This window comes from Salvelinus fontinalis, chromosome 35 (genome assembly GCF_029448725.1).
Source record: "Salvelinus fontinalis isolate EN_2023a chromosome 35, ASM2944872v1, whole genome shotgun sequence".
NCBI classification, from domain to species: Eukaryota; Metazoa; Chordata; class Actinopteri; order Salmoniformes; family Salmonidae; genus Salvelinus; species Salvelinus fontinalis.
Window position 1 is genome coordinate 16,589,746 of NC_074699.1, and position 19,836 is coordinate 16,609,581.

The 19,836-nt window shown below is 42.4% G+C and overlaps 1 protein-coding gene across 14 annotated transcripts in view; it reads left to right on the forward strand.

Annotated features, from left to right (window-relative positions):
• The window catches only part of LOC129834401 (tight junction protein ZO-1-like), a 154,064-nt gene that overhangs the window by 15,671 nt on the left and 118,557 nt on the right, over window positions 1-19,836 (forward strand). The gene's annotated exons all lie outside the window — the stretch shown is intronic.

Sequence of the window (19,836 nt, forward strand, 5' to 3'; positions counted from 1 at the left end):
CATGTTATGGGTATGCTTGTCTTCCGTAAGGACTAGGCAGTTTTTGAGGATAAAAAAATAGCAGAATAGAGCTAAGCACAGGCAAAATCCTAGAGAAAACTTGGTTCAGTCTGCTTTCCAACAGACACTGAGAGACAAATTCACCTTTCAGCAGGTTAATACCTTAAAACATAAGGCCAAATATAGACTGGATTTGCTTACCAAGACGACATTGAACGTTCCTGAGTGGCCTAGTTACAGTTTTGACTTAAATTAACATGAAAATATATGGAAAGACTTGATGTCTAGCAATGATCAACAACCAACTTGAGGTTGAAGAATTTATAAAAGAATAATGTGCAAATATTGTACAATCCAGGTGTGAAAAGCTCTTAGAGACTTACCCACAAAGACTCACAGTTGTAATCGCAGCCAAAGGTAATTCTAACATGTATTAATTCAGAGGTGTACTTATGTAAATTGGACATTTCTGTATTTCATTTTCAATACAAAACGTTATGGGGTATTGTGTGTAGATGGGTGTGAAGAAAATCTATTTAATCCATTTTGAATTCACGCTGTAACAAAATGTGGAATAAGTCAAGGGGTGTGAATACTTTCTGAAGGCACTGTATATTGTTATTATGTGGCCCCTCTCAGAGATGGCACACCAGTTATATTAGAAAGCTTGTACGGAAAGGGAAGCAGTGCAATGCAGCCTTGTTAATCATTCTTAGCGACACACACAAACACAAACACTGCCAGAACACCTTCAGTTATGCAATATGTGACTTCTGTCAGTTCAGCATTGAGTTCTGTGAAACCTAAAGCATTCAATATGTCCCTGACTGAGTGAGTGATTTATTCTTCTGAAAAGAGTAATCTGATAAATAGTAAGCTGCTTGATTCAAGCTCTAAAAACCATGACAACCCTGGGATTCGGCAGTAGCTGAGAGCAGCTTGGCTTGGCTGGCAGTGGGTTTCTCCTCTCTGGTCATCTCATATGAATTGCTCTGAATGGGGAGAGGGGGATGGGTGTGGGAAAAGCAACCACCGGTTTATGAAGTGAGAGCATGCCAACTTGCCACTAATGCACAATAAGGCTGCTTTTTAGGGCCACTGGAACACACAGGACATTTCATGCATTCAAACAGCCAACTATTTTACATAGCAAACATTTTGTAACATTCACCTTACATAAATACACACAGATTTGCACTTCCTTTAGATGTAACACCTGTCATGAGACATCTTGTGTTTACTGCGCCACCCTCACTAGAACCCCCTTGATACAAACACAGACTCAGACATTACCCAGTGGAAGAGGAGCCTAAACTAACAGCTGTATCTGCTTATTTTGTGTTTTTGATGAGGATGTAATTGGGAGATCATGTATTTTGGTATGGGCTCATAATTTGGCACCTCCACAGCAGCCGGCCTGTCCTCATGTGTCTGGGTAGGGGCTCATTATTCGCCACCTACACAGCAGCCGGCCTGTCGTCTGTGCATGAGAAGGACTCATTATGATTAAATTTAGAAAAGCACCATTTGCATTTTACAGAAGTTAATCCATTATTGATGTGGTGGAGCTGGAGGTGGCAGTAATGGACCAGCTGTTGGTCTAGGTGGCACAGAGCAGCATGGCTATCCTGAGTGGATACACATTCACACACATACTGTTAGTTTTTCACTCTGTTTGTCAGAACCTAACTGGCAACTAGTGAAAGCTCAAACCAAGTGTATTCACCCAATGGGTCAAACAACTGAAAAGACAAAGACCTGATTCGACCAGCACAAGTATTTATACTCTCCTATTAGGCTGAGCCTCCTCCTTGTACATTTAGACAGCCAATACATCTTTGTTGCTAGTCAGGAAGTTAAGTGAAGTGTGTAATAAAACTGTTCCTTCTCCCTTCATCTGACCTGACCTCGCCCCCCATTCATCACTAATCCACAGCTATCCAATCAGTGACCGCAACCAAGTGATTGCCTTTTCCCTCACTTAGTAACTTTCCAGACCCATACTTCTTATCCAACCTCCATTTGTATTTATTATGGATCCCCATTAGCTGCTGCCATAGCAGCAGCTACTCTTCTTGGGGTCCAGCAAAATTAAGGCAGTTTATACAATTTTAAAAACATCACAATACATTCACAGATTTTACAACATACTGTCTGTCCTCAGGCCCCTACTCTACCACTACCACATGTCTACAGTACTAAATCCATGTGTATGTATAGTGCGTATGTTATCGTGTGTGTGTGTGTGTGTGCGCCTATGTTTGTGTTGCTTCACAGTTCCCGCTGTTCCATAAGGTGTTGTGATTTAATATAGGCCTACAGTTTTAACGGCTGATGTTTTGACTTGATTGGTGTGTGTGCAATTTTGTTTCATCTATCAGGCTTAAAGAGTGTTTTACAGTCTGGGTGACAGGGTACGTGTTCTCCAGAGCCTCAATGGCCTTCCTGTTTTACCCTGCCAGCCAGGCCCTTGGAGGGTTGTCTGTGCTTCAGTCATAAACACAATACAAGACCTTTATGTCCTGGTGATTGTATGGCTCCACTGAACACAATTTTGAGGTTTCCTTGACTAGCGATGGGACACCCTTACATTGAAGAAGTGTGTAAAAGGAATACCCACAGGGAACCATTTAAACCACATAACTAACTCTCTATCTCCCTTTTTGTATTCCCTCTCTAGGGATCTTATGCTCCTCAAATAGGAGGGGAATGTTTCAGATGTTACATGTAATTCAGAGGAAAAATCTATTGCTCAAGCTGGAGGAGGAGGTTTTAGCCCAAGGCCTAGCCTGGCTGTCATCTATGCTGGCAGTCAGTGTTCTTCACTGGAAGATTTGGAGCATCATATCACTATCACAAATGAGATTGAAAGAGAGAGGTAAATGTCAGAGAACCGAGAGAGAGAGAAAGAGAAAAAACAACAATAGTTCATTTGGTATTCAGACCCTTTACTCACCTTTACTCGCTTGAGTCTTCTTGGGTATGACGTTACAAACTTGGCACACTTGTATTTGGGGAGTTTTTCCCATTCTCCTCTGCAGATCCTCTCAATCTCTCTCAGTTTGGATGGGGAGCGTCGCTGCACAGCTATTTTCAGGTCTCTCCGGAGATGTTCGATCGGGTTCAAGTCCGGTCTCTGGCTGGGCCACTCAAGGACATTCAGAGACTTGTCCCGAAGTTACTCCTCTTGTCTTGGCTGTGTGCTTAGGGTTTCCCCAGTCTGAGGTCCTGATCAAGTTTTCATCAAGGATCTCTATGTACTTTGCACCATTCATCTTTACCTTGATCCTGACTAGTCTCCCAGTCCCTGCCGCTGAAAAACATCCCCACAGCATGATGCTGCCACCACCATGCTTCACCGTAGAGATGGTGCCAGGTTTCCTCCAGACGTGACACTTGGCATTCAGGAAAAATAATTCAATCTTGGTTTCATCAGACCGGAGAGTCTTGTTTCTCATTGTCTGAAAGTCCTTTAGGTGCCTCCAAGCAGGCTATCATGTGCCTTTCACTGAGGAGTAGCTTCCGTCTGGCCACTCTACCAAAAAGGCCTGATTTAGTGGAGTGCTGCAGATGTAACAGTATAACTTTAAACCATCCCCTCGCCCCGACACGGGCGCGAACCAGGGACCCTCTGCACACATCAACGACGGTCGCCCACGAAGCATCGTTACCCATCGCTCCACAAAGGCCACGGCCCTTGCAAAGCAAGGGGCAACACTACTTAAGTCTCAGAGCAAGTGACGTAACTGATTGAAATGCTACTAGCGCGTACCCGCTAACTAGCTAGCCATTTCACATCCGTTACACTCACCCCCCTTTCAACCTCCTCCTTTTCCGCAGCAACCAGTGATCCGGGTCAACAGCATCAATGTAACAGTATAACTTTAAACCGTCCCCTCGCCCCGACCCGGGCACGAACCAGGGACCCTCTGCACACATCAACAACGGTTGCCCACGAAGCACGGTCGTTACCCATCGCTCCACAAAGGCCGAGGCCCTTGCAAAGCAAGGGGCAACACTACTTAAGTCTCAGAGCAAGTGACGTAACTGATTGAAATGCTACTAGCGCGTACCCGCTAACTAGCTAGCCATTTCACATCCGTTACACAGAGATGGTTGTCCTTCTGGAAAGTTCTCCCATCTCCACAGAGGAACTCTGAAGCTCTGTCAGAGTGACCATCGGGTTCTTCGTCACCTCCCTGACCAAGGCCCTTCTCCCCCGATTGCTCAGTTTGGCCGGGCGGCCAGCTCTAGGAAGAGTGTTGGTGGTTCCAAACTTCTTCCATTTAAGAATGATGGAGGCCATTCTGCTCTTGGGAACCTTCAATGCTGCAGAATTGTTTTCGGTACACTTCCCCAGAATTGTGCCTCGACACAATCCAGTCTCGGAGCTCTGACATGCACTGTCAACTGTGGGACCTTATATAGACAGGTGTGTGCCTTTACAAATTATTTCCAATCAATTGAATTTACCACAGGTGGACTACAATCAAGTTGTAGAAACAGGATGCACCTGAGTTCAATTTTGAGTCTCATAGTGTCACACCCTGGCCTTAGTTATCTTTGTTTTCTTTATTATTTTAGTTAGGTCAGGGTGTGACATGGGGGATGTATGTGTTTTGTATTGTCTAGGGTTTTTTGTATGTTTATGGGGCAGTGTTCAGTCTAGGTGTTTGTATTTCTATGGTTGCCTAGATTGGTTCTCAATTAGAGACAGCTCTCTATCGTTGTCTCTGATTGGGAGCCATATATAGGCAGCCGTAGTCATTAGGTAGTTTGTGGGTGATTGTCTATGTCTTTACGTTAGTTGCTTGTGTCTTTACGTTAGTTGCTTGTGTCTGCACTTTCGTTTTATAGCTTCACGGTTGTTTGTTGTTTTTGTATAGTTTGTCAGTGTTCGTTTCGTGTTCGTGTTCGTTAATAAAAGAAGATGTATTGTTATCACGCTGCGCCTTGGTCCTCCTCTCTTCCACAATACGACGATCGCGACACATAGCAAAGGGTCTGAATACTTATGTAAATAAGGCATGTCTGTTTTTAAAAAAGAAAAAAAATGTAAAAACCTGTTTTCGCTTTGCCATTATGGGTATTGTGTGTATATTGTTGACGTTTTTGTAATTTTTAAAATCCATTTTAGAATTAGGCTGTAACGTAACAAAATGTGGAAAAAGTCAAGGAGTCTGAATCATTTCCGAATGCACTGTATATACCAGTAAATTTGGATTAGAGATTTCTATAGAATGTACCAGATATGTTTTTACTGAATCTACCTGAATCGAGGGATCGGAGATAGGGAGAATGGAAGGGAATCACAATGATTCTACATGGTTTCCTGTTCAAAGCGGAGTCATCCTTCAATCAGGCTACTCTTCAAAGACACTCAAGAGAAGGTATTCATAATAGTATCTCCACCTTTCCTTCCTCACGGCATCACTTCATGTTCTCTCCCCATATTTCAATAGCGTCCCCTGCCTTCTAGGCACTATCCCCTCTCGTTTTCCTTCTCGGGACTATCACAAGGGCACAGGACAATATGAGACAGTGAGGTGAAATGAAAACTGAGTTCATAGCCATTGTATTAGCTTCTTCACAGGCAGTAGCCGCATTAGCATTATTTTCTCCCCCATGTAGCCCAGGACTATTGTAAGAGAGGTCTATGAACGGGAGTCAAAAACATTAATAATTGATGAAGAAAATGATCTACTCCATAATGCAGTGTTTTTCTTGCCGTTCCAGTTATTTTTGTAAATGTTAGATGAGGAATAAAAAAAGTCCTTTAGCGCTGGAGCCTCCAGAAGGCATATGCAGTAAGGAGGCAGTTTGGAGATGTAACTCACCTGGGAATGCTGTTATTAATTATTCAGGGAAAACCTATGGCTCCCCCATTTGTCTTCTAATGCAAAGCAGCTGCCAATGTCTGATGCAGAGAGGATCGATTATATAGAACAATGCCATGGAACTGAAACGAACTCTCCCTGAGACTGATGAGCTGAGAGGGGAGATTTGTGATCACTTGATGACTTCAGGTATACTGTACTTACCTTTGGACAAAGGAGCACCTTTGGTTGTCTAGAAATGTTCCACCTGTCATTGAGCGTTACTGACTTGTCTGTACTGTACATGAAGAGCCTTCATTTTAACCCCAAACAACCACTGCTCCCCGGCCGCCGATGACGTGGACGTGGATTAAGGCAGCCCCCCGCACCTCTCTGATTCAGCAGGGTTGGGTTAAATGTGGAAGACAAATTTAAGTTGAATGCATTGTTGTGCAACTTTTTTCCCACTCTTCACCTGTGTATGATAGTTAGGCGGTACAGTAAACAGAGGCAGAGCCCCTTGGTAAACACAGTGTAGAGAGATGACTGATAACTACAGCGGCCTTTGGGTGCAATGATTCTATTCTGCAGCTGATGACTCCCTGCATTCTCCAGTGAGATAGCTAAGTGCAGAGAGAGACAAGAGGGAAGAGCGATGAGGAATGCATGAGAGGAGTAGGGTGATGAATGAGAGGGAGGGGTAGAGATTATGACATGGATACAGTTCATGAAGGATGAGAGAAAAACAGGAATAAATTAAGATATTTCCCATGTGTAGGCAGACTCACGCACTCATCTTATCACTCACAACTCCCACATGGCTGGGACTTTGTTCTTAGAAAACAACAGTCAGTGGAAAAACTGCAATGCATATCAGGGTTAAGGCTTTTCGTACTTCAGGGGAACCATTGGTCTTGTGTGTGCTTGTATGAGTGTGCAGACGTGTGCATATGTGTACGCACTTGTGTATGTTTGTGAGTGTTCACCTGTCTTACAGGTGTAAACATCTAGAATAGGAGGTGTTGGAACAACCCGACAATAAGCCGATTATTGCTGAACAATCAGTCTAATTAACACAATGGAGCTTTACGCTTTGGGGTCACGTGCATCTCTTAGTGCAGATCACTGCGCTGATACATTGCCAATAACCCCAGTTAGCCTAGTAAACCCAGTCAGTCACGCGCGTGCGTGCGTGTGTGTGTGTGGACTGTAGCCTATCTGTGTTGCTTTGGCTGATTTTGTCGTGTCAGAGGCCCAGCTGTGGAGCAGTCAGGTGCCTCCTGCTCCAGGGTAGCCCAACTGCACGCTTCCAACATACTAACACACACATTTATGAACAAGCGTATATGCATGCACATGATCACACACACGCTACCTTTGCCTCACACGCAGCCGATGCCAATTTCACTCAGGTCTGTTGTTATCATAATGTAATAAACATAGCCCATGGAAATACACTAGATCTGAGTAAATCATTGCATTCATCCTTGTCTGGTGCATTAGTGCATGAAGTGCTTGGTGTCTGCTGAACACAGGAGAACAAGCATAAAAATAAACAAACAAACAATGACGGGCGGCACATGGAGTCTGGATTAGCTGGCAGCCTTTCAAATTGACCACAGATGCGCCGTTACTGTGCTCCGAAGCCTCTAGGGTCCCTGCAAATGCATGTGTTATTGTCACTGATACCTACCTAACAAGTGGTGCATTACTAAGCTGTAATCACGTGGTTTGTAACATTGCGAAGCACACAGGCACATCACACCCGCATTTCAGACACACACACACACACACTGTAGAATGTCCTGTGGATAATACTATCCATAGTCAAACCCTTATTTAAAATTGTTTTCAATTGCTTTGGTGCTATTTTCACAAGTATGTGGTGAATTTTCTAAACTCTTAGTACAAAACTCCAAACTGGTAACGCAGCAAGTCTCATATTCAAAATGTTTTATTGTGCATTAATTTAATTTGAAGTCATCTTTCACCACAAAACCATTGGTCCAAAGTTTACTGTGAAATATCATGAGAACATTGATTTAATCACCAAAACACAACATAATGATATCGTCTCAATGTATATTTTAACAACCCGTTAATCCAATAGCTAACCATACAAGATGCATGTTTCAAAATTGCCCTTTCAATGTATTATGCTACAGTACAGTAAATTACACTGTTTTCACATTAGGCAATACACTTGCACTACCCATTACAATTAACTGAACATCACATTTCCATAATTTCTATCCCAAGGTGTGATCATTGAAGACATATTTTTTTACAATCATTGAGGCTAAAAATAAATGTATTGTTTAGATATAATTACAACATAGGCGTACTGTAATCAAATTAAACGAATGAAAGAAACAATGTTAAGCACTACCTTGCATCAAGCCTGTCTTGAACATTTGGCCATAGGTTATCATCGACATATCCTCATTGTTCATGCACCTGGGGAAAAACCTTTTGGCATGGCGAATCTAAGCCTGACAGGTCTGGACTGATGTCATTGCATGCCTCATCCATGGCTGAAGGAGGGTGGTACGGTCATGGGGATTGCAATCATACATCTCCCATTATTGTAATTATGTATTGTATTTTACAGTATTGTATGTATGTATTGTAGAATCAAATTGTCTAGTTGAATGAACATATCAAACAAATTGAGCCAAATTGAAACAAATAATTTTTTACAGTGTATGCAATGTAAAACATGTTTAATTTCTAGATGAAACACAGATCAAGTCTGGTGAAAAAGTGACTATGATGTTGTGTGTTGTACTTAGTTAATACAAAATGTGCTTAGAGTAATTATTTTTGTTGCCTTTTAAAATGATAAACTTGGATTAGCTAACACAATGTGCCATTGGAACACAGGAGTGATGTTTTCTAATAAATGGGCCTCTGTACGCCTATGTAGATATTCCATAAGAAATCTGCCGTTTCCAGCTACAATAGTCATTGACAACATTAACAATGTCTACATTGTATTTCTGATCAATTTGATGTTATTTTAATGGACGAAAAAGGTGCTTTTCTTTCAAAAACAAGGACATTTCTAAGTGACCCCAAACTCTTGAACGGTAGTATATATCAAAGAGAAAGAGAACAGCCCTTAAGTGTGCTCTACTGCCAGTGCTCCTCCATACTGCATGTTATTCCCTGGAGGTGCTCTACCACCCCAGTGTTGCATGAGCTCTCATTACAGCACTTATAGATGTTTCCTTTTTAATGAAGATAAGAGGAATCCATTAAGTGCTTAAAGACACCACCATTTCTCACAGAGAAAGAACAGACGCTGTCTCTCGCTCTCATGTTTCTGAAGTTTGGACCTTCCTCTCAGTGTAACTATTAATTTCTAATGGTGCCGGGAAAGTCACGACAGGCAAGGAATCAGAGCAGAGATTCTATAGATAGCATGATAGCATGACAATCTATAGGTCCACTTGAGTAGCCTGCCTGCCGGTGTACTGTACAAAGATAGCTTATTGTCTTGTGCGTGCAATCCTTTGGGTGTAATGTACACAAACAAGTATACAATCAAGCACATACTGTACTGTGTAAGCATTAATTCATACTGTATGTGTGGGCGGTGCAGGATGTCTGCAGGCTTTTGTGCATGTGTGTTAGTATGTTAGTATTAGTACGTCAGGCAGTATTCTTTCCTCTGTAAGGTATTGATCTGTCACATTATAGAGTCTGCTGATCTGTACTTTATACAGGAGGCAAGGCAGCGCAGAGGGGTGGATGTTTGTAGAGTTTTGCTTGAGAGAGACGGAAGCTTATTCCAAGCCATGACTACAGCCTCACCCTGTGCCTTGGTATTGATAGAAGTGGACAGGGCCGGCCGATAGTGTGTGTGGCTGTGTGTTTGTTTACAGAGGTAGGGGCTGCAGGAGATAGCTGTACTGTACTATATCCAAGCTGTAACATACAGTAGTTTGCCCTGCAGTGTTTTCCAATTCTACGGACCACTAGGATTAATTGTATTGTTTAAAGTGGTCCGGATGACAGTATGGCTCCCTATCAGTGTTGGGGAGTAGTGAACAACTAGTAATTAAACTACATTTTACAGTAGCTTGGTGGTAGTTCAACACAATTCAAATCTAGGTAGTGTTTCCAGTAGTTAATTACTTTGTTTTGCCATGTAGCAGTGTAACTAACTACTGGAACTACACACAACTTTTTTTTGCAAAAATAAAATCCTTTCACTTTCTGCATCTGACCTGCCTAATTCTCAATTGAAACATAGCTTTTGTGTTTTATATACGCTAAATTACACATTCCGCGAACATATGACCCCAAAGTGAACAGTTCTTGCACTTTGTAGTCTATGACATTTACATATGATAATTTGTCACACAGTAGTTTGGATGTAGTGAACTACTTTTTCAAAGTACATTTAGTTAAGTAAACTACATTTTTCTTAAGGGTAGCTTTAGTGTAGCTTAACTTCTAACAGTGAAGTAATTGGTAGCTTGGTAAACTATATTTTCAGAGTAGCTTCCCAACACTGCTCCCTATAGGCATGTGTTTTTTCAAGGGTATGGCACTGGAGGAGGCAAGTCCTCTTGCCACACCCTTCCAGCACCTTCCCTGTTGGGAGGCTAATGGAGCCCAGCTGAGGGTAATAAGTCAATCAAGTGTGTGATTGGCTGGACAATCAGCTCCAACAGTTGATTAGGCTGCTGTTGCTCCCATTTGAGAGAGGGAGACTCAAGTTAAGCTAACGTTTGGTAGTTTAAGTTTCTTATTTGTTAGCATTTCTATTGGGCAATCATGAAATAAAACATAAGTTTGAACTAGGGTTGGGCGATGTCTGGAATGACACATCATCCCATCGTTGATATACAATTGTATCATCTATTTTTTTACACGAGGCAGGTGGGAGTGCGTTGTTGCGTTGCCTAGCAACACAGTAAAGGATCTGTAAAGCAGCATGTGTCATGCACAAACCACCGATTTAAAGTCTAATCATTAGACTAAAATGTGGAAATCATCTTATTGTATTTTCTTGTATGCGTGTAAATATAAACCAATCAATTGGTGATGTGTGGTAACTTTGAATGGCGATTTGGAAGCCAACGTTGTAAGCCTACAGTATGATACGAGACCCTTTCAATGGTGATTTTGGACAAAATCAACTGAGATCGAATGCGCATCTTCACCCTAAAAGATCCCTGGGCAGTCTTTTTGGGAGAGCTAAGCAAACAGTCACACAGTGTACAACAGCGTGCCAGCTTTGAGCTCACATCCTCCCTACTCTAAGATGTCATTGGAGGAGATGATGACCCACTGGTATGGTGGAGAGGGCATGACAGTCGCTTTCCGCGCTTGATCAACGTTGCCCTCAAATACCTCTGCATCTGTGCAAAAAGAGTTCCGTCTGAACGTGTTTTCAGTAGACCTACAGCAGGCAATATTGTTACCCCACTCCGCAGTCCATCAAAGACAGAAAAGGTGAACATGCCAGAAACCTTTAGGTAGGTTAATATACACTGCTCAAAAAAATAAAGGGAACACTTAAACAACACAATGTAACTCCAAGTCAATCACACTTCTGTGAAATCAAACTGTCCACTTAGGAAGCAACACTGATTGACAATAAATTTCACATGCTGTTGTGCAAATGGAATAGACAACAGGTGGAAATTATAGGCAATTAGCAAGACACCCCCAATAAAGGAGTGGTTCTGCAGGTGGTGACCACAGACCATTTCTCAGTTCCTATGCTTCCTGGCTGATGTTTTGGTCACTTTTGAATGCTGGCGGTGCTTTCACTCTAGTGGTAGCATGAGACGGAGTCTACAACCCACACAAGTGGCTCAGGTAGTGCAGCTCATCCAGGATGGCACATCAATGCGAGCTGTGGCAAGAAGGTTTGCTGTGTCTGTCAGCGTAGTTTCCAGAGCATGGAGGCGCTACCAGGAGACAGGCCAGTACATCAGGAGACGTGGAGGAGGCAGTAGGAGGGCAACAACCCAGCAGCAGGACCGCTACCTCCGCCTTTGTGCAAGGAGCAGCACTGCCAGAGCCCTGCAAAATGACCTCCAGCAGGCCACAAATGTGCATGTGTCTGCTCAAACGGTCAGAAACAGACTCCATGAGGGTGGTATGAGGGCCCGACGTCCACAGGTGGGGGTTGTGCTTACAGCCCAACACTGTGCAGGACGTTTGGCATTTGCCAGAGAACACCAAGATTGGCAAATTCGCCACTGGCGCCCTGTGCTCTTCACAGAGGTCAGTCATGGTGTGGGGTGGCATTTCTTTGGGGGGGGGGGGGGGGTCGCAAAGCCCTCCATGTGCTCGCCAGAGGTAGCCTGACTGCCATTAGGTACCGAGATGAGATCCTCAGACCCCTTGTGAGACCATATGCTGGTGCGGTTGGCCCTGGGTTCCTCCTAATGCAAGACAATGCTAGACCTCATGTGGCTGGAGTGTGTCAGCAGTTCCTGCAAGAGGAAGGCATTGATGCTATGGACTGGCCCGCCCATTCCCCAGACCTGAATCCAATTGAGCACATCTGGGACATCATGTCTCGCTCCATCCACCAAAGCCACGTTGCACCACAGACTGTCCAGGAGTTGGCGGATGCTTTAGTCCAGGTCTGGGAGGAGATCCCTCAGGAGACCATCTGCCACCTCATCAGGAGCATGCCCAGGCGTTGTAGGGAGGTCATACAGGCACGTGGAGGCCACACACACTACTGAGCCTCAGTTTGACTTGTTTTAAGGACATTACATCAAAGTTGGATCAGCCTGTAGTGTGGTTTTCCACTTTAATTTTGAGTGTGTCCAAATCCAGACCTCCATGGGTTGATAAATTTGATTTCCATTGATAATGTGTGATTTTGTTGTCAGCACATTCAACTATGTAAAGAAAAAAGTATTTAATAAGAATATTTCATTCATTCAGATCTAGGATGTGTTATTTTAGTGTTCCCTTTATTTTTTTGAGCAGTGTATATTGAAAAGAAAAATAGTCACAATGGTTTTTTTTTTTTTTTTTTTTTGCATTAATGTCCAAAGCCTGTGTTCACAGATGCATCTTCGAAATAACCAAATGTGGGTTATTATTTTTATTGGAAACATAAAAAATTTTGTTCCCGCATTTTGAAAGTGCTGCTGTGGGAGCTTATGTGATGCCGTTGTGCAATAAACACTTCCACAATAATATAATTATCTGTTTAGAAGTTTAACTTGTACAAGTAATGTGTACTGCTAATTTTATTGACAGTAGCCTAGTGTAGGCAAATATTATTGGCCATTTTGTTAGCAAGGATTTTCAGCCTGCACACTATTTGTTTTTCCTAACGCTTTTGTCAGGTGGAGGCCTGAAACTTAGGTTTGTTTAAACGTCCCATTTGATTATTCTATCTTGCAATTGTTGGTTTTCTCTCTCTCATTACCATATCATGTTTTTATTTAGGCTAATCACAAGCAACCAGTGGTGACCCATCATTCAGGTCAGGTGGGGCAGAGCCTGTTTTGAGCCCCACATTTTTAGGAAAAGAAAATGTATTTTTGGGGGGTGCGTGCCTGTTTTGCATGTTATTTTGGCATTAATACGTGTCACATATCATTCTGCAAACAATGTAAAAAAAAATAATAATAATTTAAAGCATACAAATATGGTCTCTTTTTCTGTTTTCTTGAGTAAGGCAGCTCCAAAATGCAGGTGTTTCAGCCTAGCTCAGTGCTTTCTGTGGTGGTGTGGCAAGCCAGCAGAAAATACGGAGCGTTGCACCGTGATTGGCTCAGTGTTCCGTCACTCATGGGGACACTACGTCACCACCAAGTCTAAGGATAGAGATAGAAAATTCAAGCCGCTTGGTTGCTGCCACATAGTTACATTAGAAGTGCCCATCCAAGAAGGCTCAAGATCATTGGCCACAGATAAAATGACATCAAATCACGTTATATGTACAGTAGCTTTGATTGGAATGATCATGTCAGCATCATACTTTCAAAGTCTTAGCTAGCAGTCATCATGAATCAAGTCGACAGTCTACTGGCAAATCCTTTTAAATCCTTGTCATATGAAGAGAAATAATGAAGAGAAGTTATAGATAAAACGTATCGGTAGTCATCGGCCATTGGACATAAACATTACACAAGTTGGAAATCGCAAATTCGACAATGAGTGGTTTGGAAGGAATCAATGTCAGTGGCTGTGTGGTCCCAAATCTAGGATTAAGGGGCTCTTTTCCAAGTTTAAAATTATAAACAATCAACATGGGCCATGCTGTCAATGAAGAATGATTTGTGCCACGCTCAAAACAACTCTTAACTTGGAACTGAGAGAACTTGACTTCATTGAGTTCAAGACAACTGGGTGTCTGAAATAAACAAGCTCAGACTGGGAAAATACTTTTTGAACGGTCATCCAATTTGGGAATTGTAAATCTGGCCTCTTTCTAGAGCTACGACCTAAAAATCAATGACGTCATCATGATTCGACCTTGTTTTTTTCCAAGTTCCCAGTTGTTTTGAAAGCACCATAAATCCAGAGAATCCCAGACTTTGATGACAATTTTCCCACAAAGGATCGCTGCGCCACCTTCCTGTTCAAGGTGAGTCCAATGATGTAATATGCCAGGGAAGATATGTATACTGTAGCTAAGAAAGTAATACTAAGTATATGTTGTGCAGTAAGCTGTTAGTAGCCCATGTGACTCACCCTAATAATTTGGCCTATTTTCCCCTCTTAATTTTGCCTAGTGTTCTGACTTGATGGTGCACATGTAGCCTATAACTTGTTTTAGAGAAATGTAATCATTGAAATATTGTAAGAGCTTTCATTTTCTGCTAATATGCCCCCTTTATTTATCCTACGATTCTGACTGGGTGTACAGGGAGAATACTGTAAGAACGGCCCATGTTCTGAATTCTGTCCCTGTACATTTCAAAAGTGCTTAACAAATAGTTATATTGACTACGTCCATCCTAGCTCGCTCATTAATGTCTTAATCGGATTGCCTCTTATTTGCTTGACGTCCCCTTATGCAATAGTTTACATCTCAATTGTCATTAGAAACCACATTTGTTTAAGCAAGTCAGCCATATCAGCTGTTTTTTTTAAAGACAGTAAATGAGGCTGAATGAACTGTTTATCTGCCAGACAAGGCTCCGCTGATAGCCAGGTGTAGCAGTGGTAAGATGTTGGGACTGCTTTGGGGACAGCTTTATGTAGGCCCTAACAGTTTGTGGGCAACGTTTGTCACTATTATAGTGCAATTAATGTATTGTTTGTTGTTGTGTAGTGGATTTGCTGGCATGCATCCCACTTTTTATATTTTTTGCTAAAATCACCACTGCAAACACATTTCTGAGATAGAAATCTGTTACTGGTCTAGACGATTAATTTGAAAGTTGATCAAGAAAGATATGCTTAGACCAATGAGTCACATTCAAATAATATGGGAATTGGCACAAAAAGGGAAATGAAGCTTTTAAAACAAGCCAGACAATGGAGTGTTCTCTGCAAAAGGCCCATGATCATCAGACATTGGAGAGGTGAGCGAGATAAATGTTTTCTGACATTTTGCGCAGCTTTTGGCACTCCGCTCCATCTACATTGTAGACCGACTCTTACACTATGTTAATAGTAGGCTAAGTCTACCTACATATTTATTGAAAGAGGCTATGGTAAATAGGAATAGGTAGGTCATTTGGCATGACGCCCGACTGTGAGCTGCACTGTTGTGTGCTGCCTGACTCCGGTGGTGGTGCCAGTCATGTTCAAATAGGTTAAACTAGCTCCTATAAAAACTATGTATATATAGAAACTATCGTCTGCCAGATCATGATGTCGTTGCCATGACGATGTCTGTCAACATCTTTATTTCCGATTATATTGTAATATGGCCTAACCCTAGTTTGAACCGTTTATTCTGCCTCACTGAGCCTCTGTACACTGAGACCCACTTAAATCTGGTCCGTGGTATTGGCCTCACCCCAGGCTCTTTCACAAAGGGTAATATAAAGATGTTTTATTAATCTCCCAGGGGATGGCCTTGTTTTACTTGTATAAGAAGGGAGGGGATTGTGCAGCCATAAAAATACTTAAAATATATTTTCAGTTTGAGTTATTGTACATTATTGTGAATATACATGTTGATATGGTTAATTCCATTTGTGCAAATGTAACATGTTTTCCATACCTGAGTGTATGTAAATGAGGACCACAGCAGGGTGAGACATTAGATGGATCTTTTCTAATAGGTTCGCCGGTCTCTCAAATGTTCCTGCCATGCCCAAATAAATGGATTCTCAAAGCTATGATTTGAGGCTCCCCCAGTCTGTTTCCATGGCAACAAGGTTTGCTGCAGTAGTGAAAAGAAAGGGAAAGGGGGATACCTAGTCAGTTGTACAACTGAATGGGTCTTCCGCATTTAACCCAACCCCTCTGAATCAGAGAGGTGCGGGGGGCTGCCTTAAGAGGAACCAATCTGGGTAGTTTTTATGAAGAGTGTGCAGTGGTGGTGTGCTGCAATGTTTACATTAGATAAGCTCCCCAAGTCAATGTGCTCTGTCAAGAAGGTTGAAATGTCTTGGAGCTAAAATGGGCATTTATTCTCATTCCAAGCCATGGCTACATTTAACTGGGCCATTTGGCTCTGCATACCCTGTGATGCTGCTGGGTTTTAGGAGAATTGGACATATGAGACATTGGCTACAACTGAAGGGCACAGTGGTTCTCTTATTCAGTACGCCAGCAAAACATCATTTTAGATGCACTTCAATATACAGTAGATGTATAATTACCTTCCCCCCAAGGGCTTTGACACCTTAGCCGATGACAATGCATATCTCACCTATGAAATGATCTTTGCATATTCTGGAAAAAAGACACTGGTAGTGCATGATGAAGTGAATACAGTAGCAGTATGCAGATTAGTGCTGCAGCAGCAGCCTCTGTAAAACCTGAAGTGGAGCTAATGTCTTTGTCGTCTGCATTTCCCCATCACCTATACTGTGAAACGTTCCCTCCTTTTTTTTCACCATTTCCTTTAAATGTGTAATGTACCCATCATCCAGTGGCAGTTCAAGCCGACGCTGCAAAACCACAAATACATCTCCCTCCGCTCTGCTCTCCTCTCCCCTCCCAGACGCTCTGCTTCACTCTTGGGTTTCTGATTTCGCATTTGACTTTTACTTTCAGTAAGAACTAAATTGACCACCAGAAATGTGAAACTTTGTATGTAAGCGACCTGCCCCCAGGGAGGTCAATGGAGACCCTGGCAGCCCAGAGCTTTGTGGTGGTGTTTTTTTTTTTAAATAAGTGGAGAGAGGAAGGGAAAGGGGGAGAAAGGGAGCAGTAGCGGTTTAATGAGAGCTGACGGGTGCAGGAGTAGGCATGTAGAGCAAGGGAACAGTGCCAGGGGAGGGAGGTGTTTTGGCCCTAGGTGGCTCCCCTTGCCTGGAGACTCTGGGCTCTCAGGGTGGATTCATCACCGGCCGGGCCACTGCCTCCGCTGGGCCTCATTAGGATTAAGGCTGATATTTCAGGACACTAGGGCTAGGATACCTATGGAGGAAGGGAAGTGATGTCCTCTGCAGCACATAGCCTACACAGTTTGCTGGGCTCTGATGGCTTATCAGCCCAATTCCATTAAAAAAGGGGAGAGTGACACATTTCCCAGGGTCTCTCTTTTCGACAGAACATTTTATATAGTTTATAGTAGAGAAGCCAGTGGGAAGAACCTATTTGTTTACAATGTTAAAACCCCTTAGTCAATTGGCACATCTAAGTTACATAACAAAAAAAAAAACCGTCAAAATCTGTCAGTTTCAACTAGAAAATGTAAAAAAAAATTGCATTTAGGGATGATTTGACTGTCCTTTGTCATTTATAAATGTATTATTCAATGCGCAGAAAAAAGTTTTTTTTGTACAGTGCATTCACAAGTTATTCAGACCCCTTGACTTTTTCCACATTTTGTTACAGTACAGGCTTATTTAAAAAAAAAAAATCATCAATCTACACACAATACCCCATAATAACAAAGCAAAAATAGTTTAGAAAATTTTGCAAATGTATTAAAAATAAAAACTGAAATACCTTATTTACATAAGTATTCAGACCCTTTGCTATGAGACTCGAAATTGAGCTCAAGTGCATCTTTGATCCATTGATCATCCTTGAGTTGTTTCTACAACTTTATTGGAGTTCACTTGCGGTAAATTCAATTGATTGGACATGATTTGGAAAGGCACACAACTGTCTATATAAAAGGTCCCATAGTTGACAGTGCATGTCAGAGCAAAAACCAAGCCATGAGGTCGAAGGAAGTGTCCGTAGAGCTCCGAGACAGGATTGTGTCGATGCACAGATCTGGGAAGGGTACCAAAAGATTTCTGCAGCATTGAAGGTCCCTAGAAACAGTGGCTTCATCAAATGGAAGAAGTTTGGAACCACCAAGACTCTTCCTAAAGCTGGCCGCCTGGCCAAACTGAGCAATCGGGGGAGAAGGGCCTTGTCAGGGAGGTGGCCAAGAACCCGATGGTCACACTGACATAGCTCAAGAGTTCCTCTGTGGAGATGGGAGAACCATCCAGAAGGACAACCATCTCTGCAGCACTCCACCAATCAGGCTTTATGGTAGAATGGCCAGACGGAAGCGACTCCTTAGTAAAATGCACATGACAGCCCGCTTGCAGTTTGCCAAAATGCACCTAAAGTACTCTCAGATCATGAGAATCAAGATTCTCTTGTCTGATGAAATTGAGATTTAACACTTTGGCATGAATGCCAAGTGTCACGTCTGGAGGAAACCTGGTACCATCCCTATGGTGAAGCATGGTGGTGGCAACATCATGCTGTGGGGATGTTTTTCAGCGGCAGGGACTGGGAGATTAGTCAGGATAGAGGGTAAGATGAACAGTGCAAAGTACAGAGAACCTGCTCAGGACTCAGGACCTCAGACTGGGGCGAAGGTTCACCTTCACCTTCCTTGTGCAGCGACACTCCCCATCCAATCTGACAGGGCTTGAGAGGATCTGCATAGAAAAATGGTAGAAACTCCCCAAATACAGGTGTGCCAAACTTGTAGCGTCATACCCAAGACATGAGACTGTAATCGCTGCCAAAGGTGCTTCAAAAAAGTACTGAGTAAAGGGTCTAAATACTTATGTAAATGTGATATGTTTATTTTTTATACATTTGCCAACATTTCCAAAAGCCTGTTTTTACTTTGTCATTATGGGATATTGTGTGTAGATTGATGGGGAAACTATGTAATACATTTTTGAATAAGGCTGTAACATAACAAAATGTGGAAAAAGTCAAGGGGTCTGAATACTTTCTGAATGCACTGTACGTCAAACGGTTTTGTTATATTTCAGTCTTATGTGATGTATATAAGTAAGGGATGTACGCCGACGTTCTGTGTACCTTGGAAATAATGGACGACGCGCCGAGTCTCTTTGCGGAGCTCATTTTTCCAAGGTAATGTACAGAAGCGTGTATCCAGCTTTTACCACCGTTGCCAAATAAAACAATATGAAAACACACATTTGCCCGTAGAAATACTTATTTTCGTTGATATTTAAATTTTTCTTAGAAATCTCATACTTTTTAATATTTTGCGTGCTAGAGATGCGACCCAGTCGCTCGTTTTTTATGTTCCCTTTCCATGGCAACATTCTTATCGCTTGCCTGCTTTCAGCTAGCTATCTTGCTACGGCTACATAGTCACTACCTCTGCAGCCAGAATAACAGCAAAATGTATTCCTTGGCATTTGTTTGAGCTATGTTATCACGCTTATACAACATTTGCCGAAGAAAACAATACTAAGCACACATTTACCGGTAGAAATAACATTTTTTCATTGATGTTTTCATTTATATAAGTGAATTCATACTTTCTAATATTTTGCTTGCTAGAGACGCGACCCAATCGTCCGTGCTTTATGTTCCATTGCCATGCTCGCTGTCAACATTCCTATCCCTTGCTTGCTAGCTTCCCAGCTAGCCAAGACTAACACAGTCACGACCTCCGCAGCCAGAAGAA